This window comes from Ambystoma mexicanum, chromosome 10 (assembly GCF_040938575.1).
Source record: "Ambystoma mexicanum isolate Mex_15411 chromosome 10, UKY_AmexF1_1, whole genome shotgun sequence".
NCBI lineage: Eukaryota > Metazoa > Chordata > Amphibia > Caudata > Ambystomatidae > Ambystoma > Ambystoma mexicanum.
The window spans coordinates 148,050,407-148,063,456 of NC_090932.1; the positions used below are offsets into that span (position 1 = coordinate 148,050,407).

At 46.2% G+C, this 13,050-nt stretch overlaps 1 protein-coding gene across 1 annotated transcript in view; it reads right to left on the reverse strand.

Moving 5' to 3' along the window:
- TACR1 (tachykinin receptor 1) overlaps positions 1-13,050 on the reverse strand; it is a 2,197,909-nt gene that overhangs the window by 2,077,043 nt on the left and 107,816 nt on the right. The window lies entirely within an intron of this gene.

Here is a 13,050-nt window from a genome sequence, read left to right on the forward strand (position 1 = left end):
CTGTTTGGAATGACAGGACATGTGGCGCGCGTGTGCAGAAGCCAAGGCATGTGGCAAAATAGCCAAGGAATAGGGGCAGGCATGGTGAATCAGCCTGCCGTCCCGCAGCAGGGCAGTGCACAAAATCACACAGTGCAGCAGCAGGCAGCAGGCTTGCAGCAAGGTGCACAGCAAGTGGTTCAACCCCCGCACATGGGGAATGCACCACAGGGACAATTCCAGCAGGTACCACTGCAAATGTCACAGGGCACTAGCGCCGGAGGGGGAGTCAACCCTGGGGCTGGGGAAAATCAACAAGTATACAGTGGGCCAAACTTATATATGAAATAGGAGAGCTCACGGGAGACTCTGATGTGTTCTATCCTGATAGGGAACCTAGGGTAGATGTCGTCAAGGGGGTAAAGAATCTTTCTTCTTAGTTGACACGGGTGCGATGCGCTCATGCATATGAGAAGGCAAGTTTTCCTTGTCCGGCGAGGCCATAGATACTCAGAGTTTCACAGGAGCTTGCAGTAGAGTTCCCTTTACAGACGCACTCCCAGTCTCTGTGGGAGAGCGCAAAATGAATGTACCCTTATTATATTCACGTCAGACCCCAGTAAACATCCTGGGTCGGGACTTAATGGCTAAGTTGAATATGACAATCTCGTTTACCGAGAACGGTATAGTGTGCTCCACTTTGGGAATGCATTATTCGAACGTGTGCGAAATGATCAGAGCATACTCAGGGCGCATAGCCATGAGAGCTATACCGTTAGAGGCAGAAGTCTTCGCATACGGGGTGCGGGTACTCATGGCGGGATTGCCAGGCCTCGCAGATAGAACTATGAGGACACCTGATGAGTTTCTATTCAGACCCAGAATACCTATGCACGAAGAGGAGGGACAAGTATTTCCCTTAATGATACAATCTGCCGCAGTGGAAGGGAAAGTGGTATTGGTTGAAGGACATGATGACGAAGGCATACAATGGTATGCGATTATCGCCATTGAAGAAGGGTATTGAGTGACTAACATCACCGATGTTGATCTGTTCGAAGAACACCCTGACCTAGAAGAGATGAGGGTAGAAGTAAGTCTCACATTTTGGGCCAAAATGATCAAACGGGAGGTGCCACAGAGAATGATTTTGGCGCTGATACGTCCAGAATACTTTAATGATGACATGGCCCAAGTGCCTGCCGCGGTATGGACTACAGGGCCCTATGACGTAGGCCTCCTAAGGGGGGGCAGGTGAAGTAAAAAATTAAACTGAAACCAGGAGCAATTCTACCACGAGCACGACAATATCCTATGTCCAGAGAGCCAGATGAAGGAATCACGAAGACAATTTCCGCCATGATGGAGCAGGGAATTCTAGTGATGTCAGAATCACCTTGCAACATGGTGATTCACCCTGTCAAGAAATCAAAGGGAGGGTCTTGGCATTTAATCCAAGATTTAGAGCATTAAACGATATAGTCGAAGCCGAGTTCCCTCTAGTCGCTAATCCATCCACCATTCTATGCAACATACCCACTGAAGCGAAATATTTCACAGTGATTGACTTGAAAAATGTGTTTTTCTCAATCCCGTTGCACCGTGACTCTGAAGACCTGACGTCATTTACTTTCAGACAAATGCGCCTGAAAAGTACGAGGTTGCCACAGGGGTACTGTGAGTCTCCATCCATTTTCAACAGAGTCATGCAGATGGACCTAAACAATATTGCAGTAGACAGTGTTGTTTTGCAGTATGTGGATGACATTCTGATCTGCAGCATCACTGAGGAACAATGCAGGCGCGACTCTGTCCAGCTACTGACAATCCTGGCTGAAAAAGGATATAAAGATGATAAGGAAAATTTACAATACTGTCAGCGAGAGGTGCTGTACATAGGTCAGTTAATCTCACACCAAGGGAAAAAGGTAACCCCAGAAAGGGCTGAAGCTATCATGAACACGGCTAACCACTCACGATAAAAAAAATGCAAAGCTTCTTAGGCCTTTGCAACTATGTCAGAGCATGGGTCTTCGACTACAGCTCATATACCAAGCCCTTGCTTCAGGCCCTAAGGAAGGCCCAGGCGATAAGGGACAAAATCGAATGGACTAAGGCAATGGAAAAGGGGTTTGCAGAACGAGGGGGGGCAATTTGTAAGGCCCAGTTCTCGGGATTCCTAATTATGCAGAGGAATTCTACCTGTTCTCACACTCTGATGGCAATTTTATGACGGCAGTGCTCGCGCAGCGAACCTCGCTGGGGTACAAGCCCCTAGCATATTACAGCGGGAATCTGGATCCGGTCATGAAGGGCCACTTCCCATGAGAACAAAATCTAGCTGGTGCCGTGTTCGCCATTGAAAAAGCATCATCTATTGTGATGGGGTGCTCCATAACATTGTACGTTGAGCACTCGTTATTCGCCATAGTAGAGAAGCCAAAGGGCATGCTGACACACAAGAGAGCATCTGCCTATGAGGTGATTATCTCCAACCCATCGATCAAAATAGTTCGATGTAAAACTGTAAACCCTGCTGCGTTCATAGCTGAGCCAGTCACAGAAGGAGAACCTATACACAACTGTGCAAATTATGAGGAATTCTATGATGAAATCCCCAGGGTAAAGGAAAACGCCCTGGCGGGTGGTGAAATCGTGTTCATTGATGGTTCATCAAGAATCGACCAAGAGGACGGACAAAGGTACATGGGCATGGCCGTAGTGAAACACCTGGCGAATAGGGAGTTTCAGGTACTCGTCAGTGTGCGAATACCATCTCACTATTCAGCTCAAGCTGCAGAACTAGTGGCGCTGATACTCGCCATTGAGAATCATGCAGACCAGGAAGTAATGGTGTACAGTGACTCTGCCAATGTGACATCTACTCTGCACACAGGCTTAGCACGCTGGAAAAGGAGGGGCTACCTCCGAGCGGACGGCACGCCAGTGCAACACACAGCCCTATTGGACAGGTTGATAAAAGCACTACAGTTCCCAGTGGGCATAGCGGTCGTGAAATGCGCCGCCCACACCAAGGGGACAGATTTCGTGTCACGTGGAAAACATGAAGCACACACGGAAGCCAAGCGCATGACGTCTAAAAATGAAACAATCATGGACGTGGAGGTGGCACGTACCCATGAGAGGATGATGGTAGCGCGAGCCACACCTGAGGCCTATAGTAACATGGGGCAGACTCAGCTAATGGAACTCCAAGGGGAGGCACCTCAGGAGGAGAAAAATGTGTGGAAGCATCGAGGGTGTTCCTTAAACCCCTCTGACGGGTTGTGGAGGCAAGACAACCCGCTGGGCAATTCACCACTGGGCACAGATTAAAAGTAATGAGAGGAGTTATCCCCCGGCCAAATGGCCCATTCCAGCACTTGCATATCCACTACGTCGACATGATTCAAGTGTGTAACGTGTACATGTATTTAATTGTAGTGGTGTGTCCATTCTCTAGATGGATAGAATCAGGTCCCTGTACACACCCAGACACTACCTGTGCTGCCAAATTTCTAGTGAGGGAAGTGTTCCCTAGATGTCGGTGTGCGAGGTAATGAGATCAGACAACGGGGCTCACTTTGTGAATGCAGACTTCGAACAGATCAGCTTATTGCTTGGTATAAAGCACAAGTTCTTGTCGACGTTATCACCCGCAGGGGAATGGGATATGTGAGCGGCTCAACAGCCTGTTAAAGGAGAGGATAGCCAAGTTGAAGCTCACATTAAGAAAGGGATGGTTACACTGTCTACCACTGGCATAGTATGCACTTTAGAACCAACCCAGCTCCGACCATCATCTTACGCCGCACAAGATAGTTACAGGCAGAAGGATGAGGACCCCTCTCGCTCCCTGAGATAGAGCTAAATGTGATGCCCAGCCGACTAGGGAGGTTCTGGGAACAGAGATGCAGGAGTACCTTAACTGTATGACATCCAGCGCCTGTGTCATTTCAGGCCAGCTGCAGCGACGGCAAAAAGGGGACAGTGCAGCACAAAACACATCAGGAAGTGCTGAAGCAGACTCTGCGCAATGTTTACATGCACCCCTCGTCTTCCCTTGTGACAATGTACTCGTGAGGAACTTTACCAGGAAGAGGTGGGATGAGCCACGTTTCAATGACCCTTTCATCATAGAGGACTGCACCCCTTCCACCGTCAAGCTCCAGGGCAGAAGGGCATGGATGTTCATAAATGACATTAAACCTTATATAGGGGAGAGCCCTCCTGCTACATCCAACTGCGAAGAAACCACAGACAACGGGGAAGAACCTCAGCACGTGCATACAAGATCCTTGGCGAGGAAGAAGGACGCATGAGCAGCATAATAAAGGCAAAAGGAACACTGATTTAAATTGTGGCTTATAAACAAGACATTTTCTCAAACCAGTGAAAGATAATAAAGGACATAAAACGAACACTCTGTGCATCCCAGTTGCAGGGTAAAGAGAAGCACATCCAAAGCCACAACAACATTGATAAAACAAACTTTTGAAAAAGCACGTCATGCCCAAGTATTACAAAGAATCAAGACTCAGATAGACTGCAAACAAAATATTTTCTGAAAGTGTAACACAGTACCCTGCAGCAACCAGTATAGAGACTTTGTTCGCAGAACTTATGGTACATTCCAGCAGAAGTCTCAAGTGGGATGTACTCACCTATTTTCAACATGTGGTGTTATCTTATCCGTCACTCATAGGGAGAGAAGCCAGTGTCACAGACTTTATTCAAGCTCCAGCTAACAAAAAAGTAATCAGGCGACTGCTGACTGTCATCACGGAAGCCTTCGCTGAGCTACCCGAGCACAGCGAGGAGGACACAAATGCTTCCACCGTCAGTAGACATTGATGAACTCACATTTAATTTGTTCTTTCAAGTAATCGAGAAATGCCCAGGACTTGTCGGTAGAACAACCGACACACGCACTTTCATCAGAGACCCAAGAAATCTAGCTAAGTTGAATCACCTGTGGACTAAACTAAATCACCTCGTGGTAGTCCACGCAACAGGAAGGTGCAGAGACTGTGCGAATCAAAAGAATAGCCCATGACCAGGACACAGCAAAACAGGACAAATGTCCCTAGCTCCCGAGGACACCCGGCTGGCACACAATGTCCTACTTAGACTAGTCACAGACTATCCAGAGATGGTGGGGAGGCCTGCAGATGTTGACGTCATCACCTTCCTTAGAGATCCGGCCAACGCCCCACACATGGGCACACTCCTCCACTGCATAATGCTCCAGGTGGAGCTATCTAATTTCCAGCGAGAATACCCTAGGAGCTTCCAGTAAGACTTTCTGCAGTGGAACAAACCAAGGACAGAGACACAGGTCTTCAATTTTCAGCCACAGAACATATCGAGGAGACCAAAGACAAGAACTACACCATCCTATTTTTCTTTGTACTTTTCCCCTACTTTTCCTTATTTTTATTTTTATTTTTACGTTTTTAATTTTTAATTTTTTATTTTTAATTTTTCATGTTCGCTTTTATTTTTATTTTGATTTTGATTTTTACAAATTTTTATGTGATTTTTAGGAGTTCCATCTTTTCATTCCTTCACATTGAACAGGTTCCAGCATGTCCTCAGGACCAAAGCAAATTCGAGGAGTGCACTGGGACCTCACCTACTATAGATATGCATTATGAATGTGATGTACCAGAATTGCTAGCCTAACCCTTTTCCATAGTCTAGCACAGGAACTGTACTGCATATCCTGATACTACCTTCATCACCCAGAAGAGGGGGGACATTTGGAAAGCACTCGTCACTTTAATAGTAATGAACTCTCGAACTACGAGATCAGAGCAAGAGAAGGAATAAACAACAGACTATGAACTCATTATAAATGAGGGCCCAGAACAGTAACTTAGTTTTACCCCCAACAAAAGGGCGCCGCCACTTTCCTGGAAGAAAATGCTGCAAATTGTCTTTCCAAACGATAATGTGCATATGTATAGTTATTATTATTGTTTTTCTGTCGTTAACAATCAGAACTGCGTTCCTTATTGGTGCACAAAGTGTCCCAATCTCAGTGCACCCACCAGATAATGAACATCTGGGGCCCACGAACTAAAAAGAAATGTAATTAGCAGTGATTTAGACACATTTGAGGTAACAAATGAAGAGAAAAGCTGGAGACAGGGTCAGCACGGAATGAATGAAAATGCAGCACTGACCACTGCACGCACCCACACACAGGATGCACACGGACAAGGGCAAATGTCAATGGCTACAGGGCCTGCAACGAAAGCAGCAGAGAATGGGAGACAGCCTGCCGAACAAACAGTTCCAGAAAATAGTGGAAGTAACCAAGAAAAGTCAAGTGAGAAACCCAAGAGAGAGGGCTTAGCAAAATCCCTCGAAAGAACAGAAGTAGCCACAAAGGAACTCACAGAGAAAACACAAATGCTGATAGATTATTTGTTCCCATTTATAGTCAGAGCAAAGAAACTGCACGAGGAGCTAAAAAATAGAACTGCAGAGACTATAACGACAAGCACGCCAGCTCAAACACTGCTAACAAGCACCAGATCTACGACAGAGCCACACGTTGAGGAGTTGGTGAGCCAATGGCGGCCAGAGAACCTTGATGAAAAATTACAAGAGTAGAGGAAGAGAAACGGAAAACCTTTTCCTACCACAGCGATGCAGCCAAAGGACCCTGCTCCACCAAGATGCCCAGAGTGGAAAAGCAGCACAGACGCTTTTAAGGACACAGTCATAGCAAATTACAGAAAAACACTGAGAATAAAGAGAAGTCCATACGAAGATAACAATGAACTTAACGATTACCTGGACAGCACAGCCCATCTCGGAAACAATATATGGTACCAGCACATGAAGGAAGTAGGACGAAGGCAGTCAGAAGGAGAATGCTTTGTCTGTGTGCTTCTACCATACAGCATGGGAAAATCTAAGATCTTTGTAGCTGTAGAAATTGATGTCCCTAAAGCACACTGTATGTCACATGTAGCAATGTGCAACACCAGAGGACAATTTATGGGAAGAGACGCCTCACTGATATGGGCCAATGAAAAAGATTACCCGGACGAAGATGGCTACGTCCAGGACATTAAAACAAGAAACAGGGCGCACACAAGGAATCACGTGTTCAGGTCGAGAGCCCTGGCGTCAAAGGATCAGGGATAAGATGGGAAATAAACCCAAGATTGAACGTTCAAGGAAAAACTGCAGAAGAGGCTCAAATCTGGAAAAACAGAAGCCAAATGCAGATTTGGGGAACAGTGGTTTCCCCAGATGGATGGGAAGAAGGAGTATTCATCTGCCGAGTTTGGATGGTCCTTGGAGCCTACAAAGAAGGGGTAGAGAATTTGCAGAGGTTATGCAAACCTCTATGGCCAAAACTGGTAAAGCTGCTAACATGGGTCGAAGACAGAGGAGGACCCCTGCAGATAGTACCATTGGAAAGCCCAAAACTATGCTTCAGAAGTAATGGCACAAGGAAGATGGGAGAGAATGTAAACTGCGGACAAATCTTTGAAGCCCCAGGAATGACACAAGGAACCGCAGTCATAATGGACCATTACTGGGCATGTGGATCCAAGGCATACATAAGACTACCGAAAAACTGGGGAGGTACATGCACGATAGTGAACGTCCATGTTCACGCGCTGGTGATCCCTAAGAATGACCTGAAGTTGGACAGGTTCCTGAAAGCAGATGATCATCTAAGGAGAAGGAGGTCTGCGGAACTGATGTCCAGAATGAAGAGAGAAAATTACTTTTCTACCAAATCAGAAGGGGCATTCCAGGCAATCCCATAAGAACACAGGCTGTTCAGCCTCACCTCAACAGTGTTCACCACGATGCTCTTGCCACACATCCAAATTGGAGTGAATGCTAAATGGTTGCAGATAACCAGATGGGAGTTATTGCAGACCATCAATACCACTATAAAAGGATTCAACGCGATCAAAGAAGAGCTGAGAGCAATCAGACTGATGACCCTCCAAAACAGGTATGTGCTTGACATGATCACAGCAATGGATGGAGGTGTTTGTGCAAAAATCGGAGAATCATGTTGCACATTAACCATCACACGCTGAAGAAAACGGAACCCTAACAGAGGCCAAAAGTATGTTGACAAACCTGAAAAACCAGATGATCGATGAAAGTGATGAAGTGGACGATGACAGCTGGTTTGGAGACCTATTCTCTTCGGTACCACAATGGATGGCAGATATATTCAAGTTTCTGGGAGCCCTATTATCAATGGTACTGCTAGGAGTCTTTGTTATCAAGATAATCATCACACAGTGCCAGAAGACTGCGAAGGAAGCCATAGGGATGAAAATAATGGTTGATGTTGAGCAAGGGTGGAAGCCCAGAGACCTGACTGATGAAGAAATAAGAGACTTTGTGAGGGCCAGCAAATTTGCGCCAGAAGGAACAAAGTTCACATATCCTAAGAAACGAAGAAGGTATGAAGGAAAATGGATCTACTGCAGCCCAAATGGACAATGCCAGCTAATAACATGGAACAAAGACGAACATGTGAAAACAGCAGGGAGTTTGAAAGGAGTGATAAAAATATGGACTCCAAAGGCTCACACATTCACACCATAATGTACAAACCCTGAAGACGATGAACATGACACCGAAGAATCAAAAGAAATAAATGCAAAAGAGGTTGCAGAAGTGGTCGATGAACCGCCCAGATGGGGGGAGTGTAGAGGAGGTCCCAGACAGGGCCTGCACCCCATCCCCTCATTTCGGGGTACCAGGAGTGTTGAAGCGCCCATAACCAGACAACCCTGGGCAGCACAGTACCCTATCAGACAGCCGTACCAGCCACTGAGACGAAATGAAGAGCACCTACAGACGGTCCATGAAGAGACCCAAAGGGCCTTAATGGAAGGCCAGTGGAAATGACATAAGAGCTTGAACAGACTCGCGAATGAACAAGAATGGCCATCGAAGATAACACGCCAATGCAAGCAGTTGTGAAAATATATGTAATGGATGCACGAAAGAGACGATGTTAAAACGTGAGGAAACATTGCTACGTGACAAGATGGAAGCAACCGACCTGTTAAACGTGTGTAAATAGGCTTGGAACGCAAGAGGCTAAAGAAACAATACTGCTTGCAATGCTTAGTAGAAGATTAGAGCAGCAAGCGCCAACTATATATTTACCTCAATAAGGCACATTATACAAGTGCGACTCCATTTTGTAAAGGCAGAAATGTACCCAGGCTGCCAGAGGCCTGACAGGCCAAGTTTTGTAACCCAGCCAGAGGCAAGAGAAGGAGCGGAATTGAAACTCAACAAAGAGCGGCTCATGCCTAGGAAGTCGAGGTCATCCAGAGGAAGGGAGGAGAGCGTTAGCTAACAAGACTCAAACATCAGAGCATACCAGCCTGCCCCATGAAGGTCAAGATAAGGGGGGCCCATGCAGGTGGCGAGGCTAAAACAGAATTACATGCACTAAAGGCTGGAAACTGAAGCAGATTCATGGTGAACTAACACGTGATCAGCCAGGCGCAAAGAAGTACCACCGCCTGATGTCATCCAGGACCCGAGGATGCCATAACTTTTCCCGATGAGAGGCTACAGTTTCGAGGCCATACCCAGCCAACTAATTGACACATAGCCCTAAGATACTGATTGATGGAAGGGAGGCAGGGTGAAACTTGGGACACCAGGCACATGGGTGTCCATTCTGCATGCCGCTAATTAAAATGGGGATTTATGTCTAGGGGTGTAACCTGCCCAATCACAATGGACCAAGTTATCTGGAGTCCTATAGATAGTAGAACCAATAAGACGTCGTACTTGTAGTGACATCAATCAAGTGTGATGTAGTGGGATGGGCGTAGACGCCCACCCGATAAGAGTCATCCAATCTGCATGCCCTATTATCATATACAGATATAGCACCTATACTTAAGTTACCTTTCCTAACCAATTGTATTGCATGTCGAGTTTTTGTAGAATTAGACGTAAGTGATGACGAGTTTTGCCTATAACTATTGCTGTTCAACTGAAGTTCGAGTAAGTTGGAGCGAGACAGGTGATAGCAATGCTGCTGATTTCCATTTGTTTCTCTGTTTGATGAACTTGTCATTAAACGGACTTCCCTTTGCCAAACCACTGAGTCCTCATTATTGAGTCGTGTTGGAGTAAGTGAATCCTGCACCCCCAGTCCTCACATGGTGCAGCTATCTCGTTTTATAAGTACTAGAGGGTGCACATTGATCTATGGGCCCGTCAGTGAAACCCCGCTCCTTTGTACAGACTAGCAGTAAATAGGAGGTCAAAATTGACAAATGTGTGGTCTCCTCACACGTGATGGCGAATTCGAAAACAAGGGCTATTCATTAGGCTGCAATTAAAGATAAGTGATGTGCGTATACTCCCTCGAATGTCCGAGAACAGAGAGCAATGTCAAGGTCAACTACAGATGGGAAACTTTGGTTTATGGTCAAACTGATGAGAGATGATGGCCAAATTGGGAAAGTGGGGAGTAATCTGACGTGACTTAAGCACCAGAGTTTCAGTCTCCTTACATGCTCCTAGCTGAGCCAAAAGTCTAAGGTTGGGTGGGAATCCCAACCAATCACTGGTTCTATGGGGCAACCTGCTATACACTGTTGCATAGACCAACCTGCTGCCATTTTATCTGCTATAATCAGTATTATACGTATTTAAAGGTAGTTCGAGGTGTGTCTCACAGATAAGAGACCACCAATGAAATGCTAACCGTATACTTGCTATAAGTAGATATGTTCTCCTAACCAATACCTCCCACTATTAGGCTTTAGAGTTTGCCAGGTAGGATGACGTCATAGATGATTCATATTGGGATATAAGATTTCTGTGTAATCAAGTTTGTTTTTGTGAGTGCAAGCATCCGCCGATGCCTGCCGGTGTACCCTGCTTTATTAAATTGAGAATAAAGTAGTACTTTGCCATATTCTTTGAGTCTGTCTGGTTATTTGGTCTAATATCTTTATTGGTAATTCCATCTAGCACAAGATATCCTTCAAGGTGCTAGAGCACACAGTTATCAACCTATCCATCTGTCTGTCTAAATGTATTTATTAAAGGTACTTCTGTAGCACAGCCTAGCCACCAGAGCGATGTGCATGTGCAGAAAAAGGAGGAATAACAACAGGTTCAGGACGTATACTGTGGGTCTGAAACTTTTGACTCTTCTGATGTTTTGCACCACAACTCCCATCAGTACTTGCTAGCATAGTGAATGGTGAGGGTACATGGGAATCGTTGCCCAAAACATTTGGAGTGCTGGCGTTTGCAGATATGTGACTTATACAAACATTTAAAGGTTAACATATGTTTTTATACCACTTCAAATGGAAAGTCCAAATTCGAAAACTGTTTCTTGCCCCACCCTCCTCTCAGATTCCTGCAGTCTCCCCAAGCAGTTATGATCCATCTGGGATAGCACTATGCACTAGCCCAGGGGTCTCCAACCTGTGGCTCTCCAGATGTTTCAGAATACACATCCCAGGAATCTTCACGGTTCACTAACCTGGCTAGAGCTGATAGGTTTTCCATTGAACTGCAATAGTCGTACCCTGCATCGGAAGCGGCAACTGCAATAGTCGTACCCTGCGTCGGAAGCGGCCCTGAGTGTGAGCAGTAAGCGAACACACACGCAGTGCGGCTTGATGCATTGGACGCGTTTCGGTGCTTTCAGTGCTTTTCTCTAGCCTGGAGTAGGGAGACTCGAGCGAGCCCGACTTAGAGGAGTGGAGCATTGCGGGACCCACAATTTGGGCATATGGTTTATACCCTGCTCAGACTCCCCCATCGACCGCAAGCAGTGAAATAACTGAGATTAAGAGGAGACCCACCTGAGGCCACTCGTCGTCTTGGAGAGGAGAGAAAGCAGAGTCCTGCTCATGGGATCTCATGGTCGGTAAGCAGTGAAGCCAGGGCCAGCTAGAGTGCCAAGAGGGTAGTGTTCCAAAGCCTCCAAAACTACTAGCATGAATTGATAGTGCAGGGGCATACTCTGTCGTACAGCTCCCATACCCAGGCCCTACACCCAGTTCCCATGTCCATCAATATTAATATATTTACACACCACCGTGACATCTAATACCCCGGACACCAATCGTGTTGGCTTTTTGTGGTGAGTGCAAACCACACCCCACATGTAAAGGCACAGTTGGTGTGGGACAAGGAATGGGAATAGAGTTATTTGCTGGAGAGGTTTGTACGATATTCTGGGACAACACAAGGGCACGGTCTGGCATTTAAACAACTGCAGTAGGCAGGGAGACCTATGTTATTTTCCTTCCCCGGAAAGCTGTGATAGATTTTACTTGACTTCTGCCGTATTGAACGGCGCCTACCAATGGACCAATAGGAAGAAATAACAATGTATGAGCTACACATGTCTTATGCGTACACACTGAAAACGGCAATGCCATGCAGCAAAGAGTGGCAACATATAAACCATTAAACTCAGATCAAACGAGACTGTAGATCAGACCCTGCAGCCGAAGTGTCTAGTGGGATCTATCGCTCATTCATGCCATGCCCAGGATATTTACAGTTATTTGCAGAAAAAAGAGGTGGGCGGAAAAGGAACACTAAGCTTGAAATCTCCCACCAAAATCCCAGCAGTCCCCTCCGCCCCCTTTTCGGAAATCTCTGACACAGCTTGGGTTGTGGGGGCAAACCAAATAGAAGCATCTGAACCAGTTGTTCCGAGCCATGGGTCATTTGTAATCTGTGACTTATCTTTCAGGCTACCAGTAAGCCCTCTGCGATTAAGCAACAACACCGATGCTAGGCCTTTGCAGCAGAATCAAATCGCCCAGTTGACAGAAATGGCACAAGTCCATTTTGATAAAAATAACGGCACACTTCATTCACAACCAAACATTCTCCAAACAAATAACTTATTGCAGGACAGTTACAAGGGGAGGGCGAAATGGACCAACAGAAGGGTGGGGACTCACCTATTTACTTTCTCAATTACACCCAATGATCAACTAAGAACCGCAGGAGCGGGGAGGGATCTGACGAAAAACCAAGGATCTGACAAAGGAGAGAGAAGGGATT